An 18,424-nucleotide genomic window follows, 5' to 3' on the forward strand; every position below is an offset into this window, starting at 1 on the left:
ATATCTTATAATGGTATAATTAAATTTAACGTAAGTAAAAAAAATATAAAATTTTTGGAAGGTTTTTAAACATTTTATCCACTCTTGCATATCTTTAAATCACCTACTTATTAAAGGTTAAGCTAAGACATAATTGAAAAACACAGGAAATAGGAACAGGGAACAATAGATTTAAATCTATCAGAAATCGTGTATATTAGAATATTATGTTTCCTGATAGATTGAAGTCTATTATTCTCTGTTTTTATTGTTTGTGCTTTTTAATTGTGTCTCAGGTATTAATATTACTTATTAATTCATTCACATATAACAAATGCGAATTGTAAGTACTGAAAGTATAGGCTATTAAAAAATGAACGGTTTAAATTGATTTGCTTGCGTCCCCAGTGACGAGTATTCTTGAACCATGGTCCCATGGGCCTCGTTGAACGAGACAATGCGCAAAAAATGATCCGGAATGTTCTCGATCGGGAGACGATGTTCGGCAATAGGGTGGTGGCGTTGGGGAACTTTGGCGACAGTCTTTCCTTGCGCTCCTACTCGCTACGATACAATACGTATATTTGCGAGAACGGTCGGAGAGCGTGGCCCTCGGGGGGGTTGTCGTGGGGTAAACATCGTGTAACCACCAGGGGGAAACCCAGGGGGTGAGCGCACGTTCCCGCGCGTCCGCCCGTGCCATGCTTGCATACGATTCCATAAATATTTTATTGGCTCGTCATTCGACTTTATTGCGCCGCACGATCGAATGACACGCCGGATTAGGCGGCAGTTATTCTCTCGGTACACGCGAGAAGCGCGAATCATACTGATTTATCGCTTTCGACGTAGGTGCGTGTAAATGTATTTTTTTAAACGTTATAGCTGTACATTTAATGCGTATTCTTATATTTGTTAGAAATTTGAGTGTAACTATTTCATATATTCAACTATAATTGGTACAATTCAATCTAATTTATGTAAAATGATTTCTTCGTGCTTTAAAGGTTTATTTCTTTGACTATTTCGTGTTTGCATATGACGCGTCATAAGCACCATCTGTTAAACATTAACTAAAGGAGAATTTTGAACATGATTAATTATTCTAAGATTTTGCTGAGTTATATTATTCTTCAAATTCGGGTTGGTAAAACACATGTTTTAAACATATTTTAAACAGTTTAAAACATGTTTAATTGATGTTTTTAGTATGTTTGATATGTTTTTTTTTATAGTACTGGGTAAAGTATATTTTTGAAGCATTAAAACATATTTAAGAAAAAACAATACGTTTTATTTAAAAAAAAAAAACATTAGTCTTTACCAACCCTGCTTTAAATATATATTTCGTGCTTGCATATAACACGTTACAAGCACCATCTGCCAAACCTGAACTGAAGAGGAATTTTGCATAACTAATGTTCTAAAATTTTGCCAAGTTATTAGCAAGAAGGTCAAACGCGGTCCTTTGGGATTCGTAGTTTGTCACTTTGGACATCAAGGTTCAGCGAATTTTCTCCTAAGAACACGCATCGTCGGCAATTTCAAAGCAAGCCGTATCGTCCTAATTTTCCGAGACGTTGCTCGGCCTGCACGGTGCATTCGCGTCCCCGCAAGAAAACATATTTTTCACAACGCAACGACCCGAGGGAAAGAAAATGAACGGCCGACCTATCTCGCTCGCTCGCACATACGCCAGCGTTGCGGCATCTCGTTCCCGCGCTTAATTAAGCCGAGCCACTTAGTACCGGTGAATGCTCTTTGATTGGCAGACGAGGTGCCTGACGATAACCGAAGCTGACAGGCCAGGTACGCTGCGCCTATCCGCGCCTATGGCCTCGCGCGAGCGAGTCGGCCACTCAGTCAACATCAGGCGAATGCTGAGTTATGTCGAGGGTCCGAGTTCTTTTAAACTCGCCAATAAATCGGACCCGGTCTCCATCGCCGCGACCGACGTTGGCTCCTTCGTCTCCTCGTTCTCGCTATCCTTCGTTCGCATCCCCCCGTCGTACTCTCCCTCTTCCTCCATCCCTCATGCCACGGATGCGAACAGCTCCCTCCCGGTAGTCGTCGTGGTCGTTTTATTTTTTACCACCGTGCGTCGTCTCTTCTCGCGCGCCTCCGCGTTCCTCCTTCGCTCCGTCTTCAGGTAGCGCGAAATTCATTGCAGTCTCCTTCTCAGCATCTTGCTTCTTCTTCTTCTTCTTCTCTTCTTACCTGGATCGTCCGTCCATCCGTCCGGTCGAGCGAGGTGCGAAAATATCGGCTCGTTTGCCCGATGACTCGACGGCTTCTTCTCCGTTCGTTTCTTCCATCTTTTTTCCCCCCCGAGAGAGAATTTTTTCTCGCTGCCGCGTCTCCTCTCTTTCTTCGCCGCGCGTGCATCATCCTGCATCTCACTTTTCCTTTTAGTCAGTCGGGACGGTCGATATTATTTCTGCAGCGGCATTCCATCGGATCGATCCTTCGCGTATCACCGGTGCCGGACAACAGGAAGAAACTTACACGACAACGGAGAGCCGGGATGCAACTTGATCACGATTATGTTGTTAGGCTCGCGAAATTTTAGGCAGGATGGAATGACGTGTTAAAACATATGTAATACTATTAGGATGATTCCGAACAATGCGATCGTTTGAGAGATATATTCGCCAAAGCGACTACATCGCGTGTGTATAAGATAACATATATTACTGCGACAATATGTCGTAATATGACGATGCGAGAGAATTATATGTCACTGATATGCAGCATAATGGTAGACAGTTAACAATGACCATCGGTAATATACTAATTTGATGGCGCTTAGAAAAGATACGTTTTGGAAAAAATTTTTAATTGAAAATGGACAAACCAGAAGATTGTGTATCACTCAGAATTTTGGTCGTCATAATTGGACTTCTGGTTAGTTTGACTAAATCTAATAGAAAATAAAAGAAAGTGTATCGAGCAAATGAGAATCAAGCATGGTAATTGGAGAGTGCAAATTAATTATTTAATACATTCTTCTTAATCAGTACGAGAATTATTCTGATTGATATCTTGTTCTGGTTCGTCAATTTTTAACCAGAAATTTTTCTCAATATGTAACGTTATTTTTTTGCGTATAAATGCGATCGAATATATTCTACATTTACACACGTTGCACACGCATTCATTAATGATTAAACAAATCGGATTCTTGACGTCACGTCATTTGTTAGACACCAATTTCCTAAGCAAACGTATTTCAACGTCATCTATCGCGATCGGGAATCTCGGTGTGGCGTCGTCACCAATTAATAATTACGACATTGTCGCCTCTCGCTAAACGCTTTAATCAATGTCATCGGGCCAATTTCCGATCGCCGTTGGCTCCCGTCCCATCACCGTTCCGTCCTCCGTTGCCTCTCCTCTTCCCTCCTCCAACCTTCTCCGCCTCCGCCTCTCGCGCGCGCCTATCAGGGCGGCTCCTCTGCAGGAAATTACGTGGTACACGATCGAAACGCAGGCGGAAGTCGCAATTTATCAGTTTCCAGGCTGGACGCGCCGCCGGAGATCGCGATTCCGATTTTCCTCCCCGCTTGCGCCTTCCTCCCCATTCACGGCGTGGACCAGCCTTAATGACGCTTGAAAATCGATCGCTTCGATCTCTCGCACACTGTCACTCGTCACTCAGTCACGCTCCGCTAATTGCGAGATATTTATCTCTCTCTTCGTGCCTTTTTATTCTCCACCCGGCGTCTTCGACAGCCTCTACGCGCGAGGTGTCTAGCCGATTTTATTTGTTGTCGTAATCGTAATCCCTCGTATCGAGTGATTAATTACGTCGCACGTCGGCCCCGCTGGAATAAGTTTGTCGATCGGCTCGCCACGACGTTAATAACGACAACTCGACCGTGACTCGTTCGTATCTCGCGAATCCCGATTAAAACAATTGACGTCACGACGTTCTAGGAACAATACGATGATTGATCGTTGAACAAATTAAAATGCTGCACCTAGTAATAAATAATACTGATGAATAATATTTTGTCCGTGGACTTTTTCACACGATGTCAAATTATATTGCTCCGTTCGGCGTTATTTCGCTTTCATTCCGGAGAAGCGATCGGCTGGCGATATCTTTTCGTACTCGGGGAAGATAAAAAAAGATTTCTTGCGTACCATGCATGTACATATGTCATAGAAGCGTCGCTGATTCCGCTGCTTTCGAATACTCGGTGGATACTAGAGTACTCGTTCGACCGCGGTTATGATCATGTATGTATATCACTAGCGTTCCTTGCATAAAGAATGTCAGACGGACACCAAAGGAATGCGCGGAATGTGGTCGACGACAATGACGATAAGGACGATGTATCTGAATCTGAACTGAAAAAGTAGCAGTTCGGAACTTAGCGCCGAGACACTATAACAGTGTCCCCAGATACGCGGAGGTCTCTTATGCGATTCTCACGTGAGCGCCGCGATTCAGTCTACTCGGTTCGAGATCTACGATGAAGCTGTATACGTAGTCGGAGTCTTCTTCAAAAAGAAAAAAAGAACAAAAAGGAGGTGGAACCTCGTAATAGATGGTTCAAAAGGGCCGCACCGGAAAATCGTCAATGCTCATCCGTGACGTCGAGCTCGGATGGATTCCTACATCGTTGTTTCAACAAGGAGAAAAACCGGCATGAATCTCGCAACGAGAACCGACCATTTGTCGGCTAAATGAGTCGACGATGATCCCAGAACGGTCCACTTAAGATCGCATCGTCATTCCTCGCGAGGTGTAAAGATATTTCACGGAATTGCACGCTACTTTAAAAATTTGTTACCGTCCTCATGGTTTTCTCTCATGTAGGATATGCTATAATTTTCTAAACTGTAGTTTAGAAAGTGTAGTTAAAAATTATAACATATCCTATATGTTTAATTTTCTGCTGTATTCTATATTATGTTGCGCGTTAGAAACAATATTCTAAACTTTAAAAGATACTTTTTGGTCGTAATTTTTGCAACATTATTAATTGTAGAAATAAATTTAATTAATTATTTTCTAGATACTCGTATTAGAAAGAAAAACTAGTATTATTTTTTAATTTAATATTAATGTTTTAAAGTTAATTTGAAGATATTGGCGTTAATTTTAATTAATTATTTTTAACATTAATTATTTTCTCTAGAAAAAGAGTTTGTTGTATTATCTTTCTTTGTTGTAAGTGATTATGATCAAGTAAATTATCTATTCTGTAGCAATATAGTTCAACAAATAATTTGTTCTGCCTTAAAAAAATGTGTTGTGCACGCCTTTTAATATAAATCTCAAAGAATAGAAGCAGATATGTTCGAAATAAACGATAACTGTGTGTGAACCTATTATTATTTGTAAAATCTTAAGATTAAACTAAGTAATTACCATAGAAAATAAAAGATTTACAAGCTTACTTTATTATCTATTTGTTTCTTTTTATGAAAAATCTTTTCGATAAATCACATCTACAAACGTAGTAAGAAGTGGTCACCTGCTAACGTAATCAAAAATAGTCACAAGAATTTTCCCGGAAGCGATAATTCCGGAAATCGCATGCCCATGATCCATGTGAAACTTCACTTAACGGTTTATCTACATATTTTAGATTAGATAAACCAAAGTTGCTACACTGAGAAAAAAATATAGTCAATTTTAACAAATATTTAGTTCAATACTGCCAACTAAACATTTACTTACAGTAAATAAATATTTATTTACTGTAAGTAAATGTTTAGTTGGCAGTATTCAACTAAATATTTATTAAAATTGACTATATTTTTTTTCAGTGTACTGATCTGGAAAATCGGAAAATCGGAAAAAGTCAGGGCAATTGAAATTGGTCACGGAAAACCGGGAAAATTCAGGGGAAAATGTAAAAAAGTTTGGAATTTTGTGTGTGTGTGGGTGAAATTTGTTTACAATTTCCTTAAACTGCTCCTATTCCAGGTAATCATTATAATTTTGTAATATATCTAATGTTTATAGTGAAATACGTTCAAAACTGCACACTTTAAACGATTTTGATAAAATAATTAAAATTTATATTTTATTCAGTATTTTTATTTGATCGCCCTTTTTCGTAACTACATACTTTTTTCTAATACTAATTTATTTTTTATTGGTTTGAATTTGCACTTAAAATTTTAATATGCTATTAAACTTTTTTTGCGTCGTTTATAGGCTAGATTTCCTACTCTTTAAATGTGTTAAAATTTACATATTTTACATTGGAAAGTTTTCCATTCTCATTTGGAAAACCTGGAAAAGTCAGGGAATTTAAAAATTTATTTTTTATTGTAACCCTAATTCTTCAATATATATATATATATATAGCGTATCTTTCGTGAATATCCTCTAACAAACAGTCTTAATGTTAACAAATTTTAATTTTTTTCAACAGAGAATGATACTTATATAAATTATAAAATAATAACAACGAAAAAATTAACAAATACATAATTACGTACATTTTTATGTATGTATATTTGACTCTTACGAGCTCTTGTGTAATTCTGTAATTATTTGCACAATGCTCATCATGTCGTTGCGATGTTTTCTTTTTCTCCTAAAATATTACGTTATACTTTTTGGAATGAATCATCTCAACCAGCACACACCTGGCGAGTTTAGTCAGCCATCAATCTTAATCATCTGCAACGTGTTGAGAGAAATATGGCCCTCCCAATGCGAGAGACTCTTATATAAGAAGAATAATAATGAGGGTCGTATATATAGAACGTAATATCTATCCGGGCATAATTACGGTACGTAGGCATCATCAGCAGTATCGTAATTATGATATCAGTATTACAAATAGCACAAAAGACGAATCTCAATTAAATTTAAAGACTGTGGAATACTTAGTAGATACAAAAGCGTAGCAAAGAATTTCAGGTATTTCTTGAAAAGAGTAACTTCGTTAAGTAACCGACGTATCTTCGGTAATCGCGTCAGGTCAACAGGTTGTTCTTCAGCTGGCCGACTTCCGGCGACTCCTTGCGAAGGAGAGGGAAGAATGATTCCGACGCCTCTCAATTGCGAACGATTTAAGACCGCCATTGGCCCCGACCTCAGAGGCAGCCCGCAAATGAAAACTTTCCCCATCTTCTTTCGCCAACTTCCGCGAAAGACTTCGCAGTGGAACTGCTTCTTCTTCTTCTTCTTCTTCTTCTCTTCCACCACCCTTCGTTTCTGCTCGGTTTCTGCTTATTTCCGTATGCGAGTTGCGGTTCGCCGGGCAATCGTGTTTCCCGGAAACCCTATCTGACGAAACGTGCCGTGCAATAAATTTTACCGTAAGTTTGCATTTAAGCCGAGTAGGGTCCTGCTTTTTCTGCTATTTAACCGACATTTTATACTATGTATTATAATACACATACGTCTACAGGAAGTCATACTAGAAAGTTACTGTCATTACACGTTAATAGGAGATCGTTAAAAAGTTAAGTCAAGTAAGGTACTATAGATATTAAATTGCTATGAAAATTTTGTTCTTTTTGTGTACTGTTATTTAAATTCATAATATTAAATTATGCCCACACATACACACACACACAATTTAAGTTATTTTTAATTATTTCTATAGATCGCTACTCTTTTTACTCAATATATTATTAATTTAATTAAAACAATGAAATTAAAGAGTTTAATTTAAGAAAATTTATTAAATTTGATTCAAATTTAGTTTATTACTTACTAAGTGTATACGTTAATACGGATATTATTTACTTTAAAATTAACCACAGAAATGGATTGATTTACATTTTGATATATATGGAAGTTAAAAATAACAAAATGTTTAACTCTAGAAGTTGCGTTGCCATTACTCCTTTAATAGTGTAGTTTATTTTCGCATTGTAATTTTATCTTAAATGGTCTTACATATACATACAATAAAATATTATTCAAAACTTGTAAACAATGTGTTATTAATATACATATATGTGTGTTATAATAACATATTGTTTACAAATTTTGAATAACTTTTAAGGCAAAAAACGAAGTAACTTTTTTAAACATATTTTGGAGCGCTGAGTTTAAATTTATCGTCAGTTTAAAGTTTGTAAAGTAGCAGGTCAATTCTAAGATATTTTTTTCCGACAATTTTTTGGTTGGAATGAATGGCATGAATACAAGAATGAAGTCGTTATCGGTATTGGTGAGAAATGTTGCAGATGTTTCATTTTTGGCCCTAGTGACTATTGTCAGATTCTAATCCGTGAAACCGATCTAATCATAAAAATTGAACGCTCAACACTTCTGATCTGTTTTCTAATTTTAATAAAATTTATATGTTGCAAAAAATATCTTCTTATATCTTAAAAAAAACCGGACTTGATGGAAATTTGGATTGAATTTGGAAATAGATATTTCGATGGCAGATTCGAGCTCAGTGTTGAAAGTTACACAAGAAACAGTCTTCATATGCTCCCGTATAAAATCTTGTAAACTAGTGTAGTTGAGAAACACGGAAAGACATACAAATATATATATATCATTCCTAACATTCCTTTTTATACCTTCTCATCCCATTCGAATACGCAACTTCGAGCATTTGTGTCTCTGTGCGTACATTGTAGCACGTAATCGAAAGGGAAAATAAAATTAAATATTATTTCAAGAGATATTGTGTGTGTTGTGTGTATGTGTTAGATATTATTTTATATTAAGTTTCAATAAGAATTTCAAGAATGCTGAGAATGAAGGATCAATGTGCCTATATCCTTGTGCGGATGATCGAAAGAAACGAGAGGGAAGAAGAGAAGAGGAAGATATGGGTGTTCGTCTAATCTGTCGGCACTGATCAGGACCTGGTATCGATGATGAAGTCTCTGAAGCCTTTGAAGTCTGCCGTGCCTCGCGACGGGGGGGAGCCGTTCGAATCCCTGAGTGCTGATCCTGATCCTGGTGCGGCAGTGCATTTCGTCTGTCGGTACCTATCAGTCCCGTCTGTCTTTGCCTGTCAAAAATTAAAACCAAGGTTAGAAGAAACGTACCGTTAGGAAAATATTAACGATTCGATTCGATATGCGAACCATTCGTGTGCATTAACTTTCGCAAATCCGTTTTTTCAAAGATTTTCGCACTTTCAGAAAAGAGTAGCCATGTGAGTTTCAGCCACGTAAAAGTTATACGATGCAATCAAAGTTTTAGTCAATGCTTTTAAGATAAGCATCTAACACGATTGGGTATCGTATTCGTCAAAAGTAACGGAAATTAGATTTGTCAGGAAAAAAATGTTAAGGGAAAAACCACAGTGAAAATGCAATGTTTTTGAAACAATATTCTTCTGATTAATTATTTATACACGGACAGAATTGTCTCTTAAAATTTACCCTGAAAATATGGTACAATGAAAATGTGATACAATATACAATAATATTATAAAGATTTTTATCATGCACTTCAGTAAAATTAATCAAACTTATTGGCGACGTTCCCGAACGCAGCCAATATATATTTTATTGTAATTTTATTAATGAATGAGAGAAATTTACATAAAATTCTTCGAATACAATATTATCCCAGAACTATTTTTAAGGTAAATTTTAAGAAAAAATTCTCTCCATGTACGACTTATTTTCTTTCCACCTACACCTATATGCTTTGCAACTATTTACAATAACTCTTAGAAACGGGATCTCAAGAGTCTTCCTGTAGTAGAAAAGATTATCTATGCGAAGAAGCTACGTATTGTAACGTGCTACACAAACAAAACGCCGACTGTAAAAGTGTCCAATTCGATGGTCGATGTTTATGACCAACCTAAGAAAAAGCAGGTAATGGGCTCAAAGGCTCAAAGAGTAAATGGACTTGGAGAAGATGTCACTTGTCATTTTTCATCCTTGTCGTTTATTCCTTACCCAATTTTCTTTCCGTATTTTTCTGCTTTGCGACTTCCGCCCTTTTCACAAAATCTTTGTTCCGGTCGTTAATCACATTGGTATTGATAAATTGCAATATGCTTTTAGTCTACAAAAATTTTAGCCTACCTTGAAAATTTTCCATAAATTTCAGCTAATCCAATGCATATTTGTTTCTTCAAACATTAGAATTTGTTTATAATTCTTTCTTGTTTAAACTTGTCAGTTTTGATTTTTATCTATATATTGTTTTCTGTAGCTCATAAAAGCTAAGTCAACATAAGAGCGTTCTTAAGAACAAAAATATTTGTAATTTGCTATAATAGTTAAATAACAAACGGATATACATAATTAATGAAAGTATCTTGTCACTTTGCGGAATATATTAATTTAAAAAAATTTATTAATACGCAAAACACCACACCGCGTTTTTGGATTAAAATAATTCTTTAAGATATATAACTGTGTACACACATAAATTATATATATATACATATATATATATATCTCATTTAACATACAATTAAAAAAATATTAACTGAGACTTTTTTCTTAATAGTATATTTTTAGATCTGTTTATTTAACTAGTTAGACATCGAATTGTTTTTTGGATGTTTGATTGTTTGTCATTCGTTGTTCATTGATTGCCAGAAGAAAAATTGCAGTACTTAGACAAGCCAAAAATTATTTTTTTTAATGAAATGCTAAATGGATGTTTTTAAACACATATTTAAAACAATTTTTTAAGATATATATATTTTAAAAAAAATTATTTTAATATACTCGTACACAATATACATAATTACCTCACGAAAAAAAAAATGGCTACGGTTGCCACGACTAAAAATCGCCCATCACGTTTTTTGGTTACACAGTAAAAAAACATTTTGGCCCGTATTCAGAACGCGCTTACAACTGCTTACAACGATGTTACCGCGCTAACATGCTATAATTTACGTTATACGCATACTATAAAATTTTAGAGATAAAAGCGCACTTTTATCAAGAAAAGCGCGTTCTGATTACGGGTCTTTGTACTTGTGTTAGAAACGGTCCACTCAAATCCTTGTTAAAATATTTTGTGTTGAATTTTTAACATATCTGAGTTTTAATTCAACATAATATGATTGTGTTATTTAAATATTTTGTGTTAAATTAAAATTTAACATTTCTCAGTGTTAAAATAACACAATTTATAGGTAAGTAAACAAATAACATAAAAGTAATGTAATTTTAAAACATGAATTCTAAAAATAAATGAATAAAATGTGTGTGTTGATTTAATATATTATAAATATTAATTTTTTATTGAAGAAATATGTTCTGTACAACTAGTTACATATTTTATATGTAAAAAAGTACAGATATTTTGTGTTATTTTTTTCTTTGTAACAGGAAATATTTGTTAAATCTATATATTACATATGTTAAATATCACAGAGGCATCGTCTAAACTAAAAATGTAAAAATAGCATCTAATTTCAGTTAAATTTAACATTATAAAAGTGTCAATTTAACATAAAATTTATTTTTAAATTGTGTCATAGTATTACGCTTCTTGTGTTAATTTTTTATATAATATTTGTATTATTTTCTAACATCATTTTATGTTAAATTAACACAAAAATTTGAATGGATTGTTTGGGACATGTAAAATGTGTTAAATTTAACACATATTTTTTTTACTGCGTATAAGAACTATAGTACGATTGTGACAACCGTAACATTGGCATATCTTATAGCTGTTAAGGTATGTCCTTCTTACGGTTATCGCAATTTAATGTGTTGAAGAACAAAAATTATTATTTCCCGTTGTAGCAACCGTAACATTTTTTTCTGTGCTCATATTGTTATAATCTTAAAAATATTAATTAATTTAATGTAAACTTTGTTTAAAAGAGGTAACATAGAAGACAAATTTTGTTTTAAGTAAATAGCTTATAATCGTAGATTCTTTATCCGAAAGTGATGCAGCAGTTTTTTGGATCTTTATTTTACGTATTAGAATTGAAATTGTGGGTGCTTGTCTGTTTTCATACATGTTCATCAGCTGTCAAAAGAAAAAATAGTTTTATAAAGAAACAGGATTAAGAGATAATATGTAAATAGATTTTTTATCTTTCCTTTGAAATACATATAATGTCGTGTAATGTCATATATAATAATGCCCATGTCGTCACATTAGCGTCCACTTTATTATCATTCTTTTACTGCGATTATTATACTAGCCACGATTATTATCTGTTCACTTATCAACATATGTATATATTTTGTTCTTATCGAATCGTGCGTTTAGTCCATTGTTATATGTATAATGATCGATTGATATGCTGTAGTTTTATATTTTGTGCGTTCGCATCGTTGAATTCTTTTCTCATTTCCTTGTCATCTTAAAATCGATTAGGCATCATACCAGCAGTCACGCTGTAGCCTCACTAATTGTGTTGTCGGATTCTGTGCATTTGCATGTAATTTCTTTAATTTTGTAGTCAACTCGTATGCAACGAAGTGTTATATATATATCCATTATAATTTATCTTTCCCTTTAAACATACAATATCTATTAAATATGCCATTAAATAAATCATTAAGTAAACATTTAAAGTAAAATCTGCAGCTCTCTCAATCTATTTATGTATGTCTAACTTTGCTATTTCTTAAGATTTTTAATAACGTCCATAATTAATCTTTTTCCTTTTTTTCACCTTTTTAATTTATTAAATTCTCATTACTTTTCTATTTTGCATAAAGTGTTTTTTAATTTGGCGAAAAATTTTCTTTTTTTGAAAGAGCCTCTGCTAATTGATTTCAACATCGGGGCTTTTGTTCGTATTTTCCTCGCGCGTAGTTCCTACGAGCGAATTTTTGATCCGGCGACGATCCGGTATTAGCGCTCTCGTTATCGCGCCGATTTTATTTCGAATACCTGGTAGAGGTAGAGAGGCGTAGATGCGTTTAGATAAAAATAGCCCCGTAAAAGAGGCCGCTCGACCTGGATCCCGAATGCAGAACAGTTCTCTCGGCGCTTTCTACGAACCCCAGCAAAGCTGCAGCGCATACCCCCGGCCGACAGATACCCGGTGTCGATATCGTATCCGAGCGGAAAACGAAATTTTCGAATGGAAAACGCGAACGGCCGCGATAACGAGTCCCCGTCGATTCCGATCGCCCATACAATGAGCCAGTAACTCGCTCTCCTATCTCACTCTTGGGGAAGGGAGGGAGAGAAACGGAGAAAGAGAGAGGAGGAAGAGAGAGAGAGAGAGGGGGGGGGGGACGCAGCATAAACTCCTATCCCACCTACACCTCCGCGATCTCTAGTCGCATCCATACCGACCAATGGCCGAGCACCTGCGCTTACGCCGCGCAAGCTTCTCTCCCACGATCTCGCGTTTCCATGGCTCGCCGAGTTTCACCGCGCGAGCAGTTTCGTTTCTCTGGAATATGTCGGAATACGTTTTATTTATTTTCTTTTTTTTTCGAGGTCTTTCGATAGCTCAATTTCATTTCACTCGTGAATCTTTGTTGGAGCACGAAGGCGGAGTTGCACAATCGAGATTAACTAGTTAAATACTGAATTTACGACAGAAGGAATATTTAATTGGTCTTGGAATTTTATAGAGCAATTTTATCAAATTCTTTGTAAAAAGCTATTTAAAATATTTAAAATTCTACATGCTTTTGAGAGGGGAGATATAGAAAAAACGTAAGCAATAATGAAAAAAAAATTTTTTTTTTCTCACGAGTTCGCTAATAATTCTAAATTAATTTCTCAAACGATTTTATGAAAGTAAATGGAAAAATACCTCTTGAAAGTGATCGATACAGCTTCGTATTATGCGAAATAGATGCGCGATACGTTTATTAGGGTAGACAATCACTGAGGCGAGCCATTCTTGTGCTCTGACAACTTTGAAACAACGCGGTTACAAGATAAGATATCTGCCTAAATATCGTCGCGATGAACCTTTTCAACGCAATGGCGTGATGCTAAAGAATTCGTGTTAACTCGGAGAAAACGTGAAAACAAGTCATTGTCAAATAAAATCTCTACAAGAAAATTTTGTCTGAAACTTAATCGTTTGCGAGAAAATTTAGCCCTGGAACACTATCGATGCAGCTGCACTGAGAGAAAAATGTTTGGTATTTGTAACTATAATTATACATATCACTATAATTATGATTATTACTGCTATAATAATAGTAACAGTAACTATGTATATAGTTGTACCAACAAATGTATATAGTTGGCAACCTAAAATGACTATAATTATAGTTGTTATAACCATAAAAATGATTCAAGTGACTATAATTTTATGGTAATTTCAACTATTTTATGGTTATAACAACTAATTATAGTCGTTTTAGGTTTTCAGAGAATATACTTACAAATATATTATATTTCATATAGATATATATTTTTTCACTTTTCATATGGAAACTATGGTACAAAAACAAATTACGTATTTTATGATTAAAATAACTATTTTATTTGTATTAATACTATAATTACTATTATTTCTCAAAATATAGAACTGACATTAAAATAAAAATTGTGTTTTTTATATGTGTTGTTCATAACAAATATGCTACTGCCAATCCTGGAACGTGTGACAATCAACCCAGAACACGGGGTTAATTGTCATATTTTCGCAGCATCATTTAAAATTAAATAACTTATTTTTATGATATGATGAATTCACGAGTAATATTTTTTTTAATACTAAAGGATGTAGGTATATTGTAACGTATATAATATTTCAAAATCAGGCATCCACTTTTTTCTAAAAATCAATAATCAAAAACTGTGACAATTGGCCCCGGTCTCTCCTATTGGTAACAAAAAAAAAGAATTATTCACAAATGGCCGATTATCATTGGATTACTTCGTTAAAATTATAAAATACAATATTTTTTTGTAAAATGAACAAAATTTTTTTATTTAACAGTACAAATTTATTCGATTACTCACGTTTTGTAAATACCAATGTAAAATTTGGTTGTTATTACAAAATAAGTATTCTTTTAGTATATAATTTCAACAAAATAATCCACTATAGTAGAGCAAGGAGTGTTTCGCGGAGCTATCAGAGATGGCGTCTTCTCGTAAGAGAAATTCAACGTCTACCTTTATAAAACCGAGACGATTAGAGACTAATCTCGTGGACTCCTCGGTTCTCGCCACACCATGATCAATCATGGTAACTATTTTTTCAAAGCGATTAGTAATCTCAATTACTCTAAATCCATATATATTTTTGCTAAGCTAAGGAAATTCAAAAAAACAACATAATCACTCTGTAGAAAGTGAGAGATACTTATATATTATTCATTTTGTTCCGGTAACAAAATGTTCTATTTCTAATTACAAAAGATCTATAAACATCATACAAAATAGTTTTGTACCATTAAATGATCAGTTTAGTTAATAAATTCAACAAATTAACATTGTCGTGGTAACCAACGGTTTGATTAATCATATATCAACAAATAGTTTTTGTCTCAGTAACAAAACTTTGGTTATTGGTACAAAACATTTCTCTCAGTGCATGACTACATTTGAACAATAGCCTACTACGCGGTATCAACTCTACAATTACATGAATGAGCCGCTATAACTATATAAAAAGTATTTTTATCTGTTAGTATATAAACAAAATATTTAACTGATCTTGAATAACGGAATGAAAGTCCGCCATTTTTAAATCCTTAAAATTGTACATTGTATGTATTATGTGATGACTTAAAAGTTTTTGAGTAAAAAATTGATCTTTTTTTAATTTTTATATCATATTGTGTAATTTTTCCATGTTACACGGAAAAAAAAACATTAGTTGCAGCAGCAAGAATCTGCGTGTGGTAGCTAAATTCTAGTCGTAACATATAGATACTTAAAACTTTAACAGTGTAGCCTATTTTATTTAGCTGTAGACGTTCTAGGTAAGGGTCACAAAAAGTTAGCTACTGTAAACACTTTATGGTTATAGTACAACGCGCTGCAATGATTAGCACATAATTTTACGTAGAAGACACAAATTTTACTTTTGATAACATTTTAACAAGTCTTTTCTTACGTTAGGCCTCTGGCCTACGTTACACTTCTCTCATATACTTGTGATGCGTACACTGATTATTCAGTTGCCACGAGCATATGGGACTTACGATTTTAATGCCAGTTTCGAATGGCGGATTTTTCGAGAGGTGTTTCTGTGGGCAGAGATATTCTCGGGAGATTGACTTTTCCGAGCGTAAATATTGGATCGAGTTTCGAAAAAAGTTTCTTCGTATTTAAAAAAAATTGTTTGCAAAAGTTTTTCATTTATTGCGAAATTAATTACATCATTCGCTAGAGCAAAGTTTCAGCATTAAGAATCTGTTTTTTAAATTGCGGTATGATTTTTATCGGAGTTATGAGCAATCAAAATCAGAATGCTCCTTTACTTAACTCGCGAATAACTCAGGAACAAAAAATCATAGGAATATTTTAAAAAATTGATTTTGTAGAAAAAGCATTCACGATAGGTAGTCGAAAATTTTCGTAAATTTTTTTTGGGCACGTAAGAGACCCCCAAAGTAAAAAGAAAATTTTTCATCTCTTTCAGCTCGTAGTTTTGTAAATGTAAAAATTACCAAACTCACAGAAACTAAAAAAATATAGTAACCTTTCGAAAGTAGAAATTTCAAACTTTGAACCCTTTTTTTAAATTTAAATTTCGTTCATTTTTGACGAAGATATTATATATACAATTTTGAATTAAAAAATACGACAAAACTTTTTTCTCGACCCAATATTTTGGTTTCTACTGGGATCGAATCCGGGACCTTTGGCAGGTAGAATAGCACATCATGCGTTATCTGCCACGCCAGCGCTCCATTTTAACAAGTGCCACTGTAAATTCAAGCTTTGATCCAGAGCTAAAATTGTATATAACAGCTACTTTAATTTACACCACCATTTATTAAGCTAGCTTGTTTAAACAATTATATCGGTTTCTTAGCAAAATATACTTATCTATCATATTCATTATAAACCGAAACTTTACTGTCCTAGCTAACACAACAAAAGTATTTTCTTCACTAAAGTCGCTCACCCGCAAGCGGCAGATACTGCCATGAGATGGAGAGCGGCGGATCGAGCGGCGGATTCAACTTGTGTTTAAGAAACAACTCAAAGAGGATAAGAGGCGTAACATTCTAAAGAAAGATTTTTTAAAGGTGAATACCTTAAACAGATGATAAGATATGATCTGTATTTTGAGAATCAGAATTTTTGGTCATTTGTAAAAATTAATTCAAGAAAATGACGTTCCTGGAAAGTGGCTGAAAGTTTAACTACAAACAAATTAGCTTAATAAATGGTGGTGTAAAAACATACCAATAAAAAAAAGTTTAATATACCAATTGATATATTAAACTTTTTTTTATTGGTATGTTTTTACACCACCATTTATTAAGCTAACTTGTTTGTAGTTAAACTTTCAGCCACTTTCCAGGAACGTCATTTTCTTGAATTAATTTTTACAAATGACCAAAAATTCTGATTGTCAAAATACAGATCATATCTTATCATCTGTTTAAGGTATTCACCTTTAAAAAGTCTTTCTTTAGAATATGTTACGCCTCTTATCCTCTCTGAGTTGTTTCTTAAACACGAGAAGTTGAATCCGCCGCTCTCCATCTCATGGCAGTGTCGCGTACCTGCTGCTTGCGGGTGAGCGACATTAGTGAAGAAAATACTTTTGTTGCGTTAGCTAGGACAGCAAAATTTCGGTTTATAATGAATATGATCATGATAGATAAGTATATTTTGCTAAGAAATCGATATAATCACAATAGCTGTGGCAAATTCTTGTACTGCTGCAGCAAATATACTTTCAACAAACCATAATTAGCTGCAACGCTGAAAATTTTATTTTTCATGATAGATTTAGCTTTCTGAAGTGTTCATTTTATAAGTGTTTCTTTGATTTATAATGAAAAAGGTTACAAAATTATATTATAATACAAGTAATTAAATAATTGACACAAAATTATCATTACTAGATATTAACAGTGACTTATTTCTATCCCTTTAAAACGAATTTTAACAATTTTCTCAAAAAGTTAAATGAATTAAAATACTTCCATTGTATTCAAAAATCAAAAAATGTGTGTAATATTATATATATATATATATATTTTATATTTTTAGACATTATTATTTTGGTCATCGTCTTTTTGTACTGAATTTTCAACATGCCCGAATGTCAACATGTGTGATTGTGTTATTTCGTATTAAATTAATAATCAACATTTTTAGTGTTAAAATAATACAATTTATGAGTAAATGAACATAACATAAAAAAACAAAAATAATGTAGTTGAAAACGTAAATTTTATGATAAATAACTTAATTGAAGATACATGAATAATATTACATATATGTTATAATTGAATGATGATTTTACTGAAGGAATACACTGAGAAAAAGGATTTTATTAAATTGCTGGTCTGCTATACCAACCAATTATTAGTAACAGAAACAAACTATATAGAATCTAACCTATCTTTTGGATAGACTTTAGCTTGTTTACATAGAATTCGTAGA

The 18,424-nt window shown here is 33.9% G+C and overlaps 1 protein-coding gene across 2 annotated transcripts in view; it reads left to right on the forward strand.

Moving 5' to 3' along the window:
- SoxN (SRY-box transcription factor soxNeuro) overlaps positions 1-18,424 on the forward strand; it is a 117,985-nt gene that overhangs the window by 72,081 nt on the left and 27,480 nt on the right. The gene's annotated exons all lie outside the window — the stretch shown is intronic.

This window comes from Trachymyrmex cornetzi, unplaced genomic scaffold, assembly GCF_001594075.2.
Source record: "Trachymyrmex cornetzi isolate Tcor2-1 unplaced genomic scaffold, Tcor1.1 scaffold1575, whole genome shotgun sequence".
Taxonomy (NCBI): domain Eukaryota; kingdom Metazoa; phylum Arthropoda; class Insecta; order Hymenoptera; family Formicidae; genus Trachymyrmex; species Trachymyrmex cornetzi.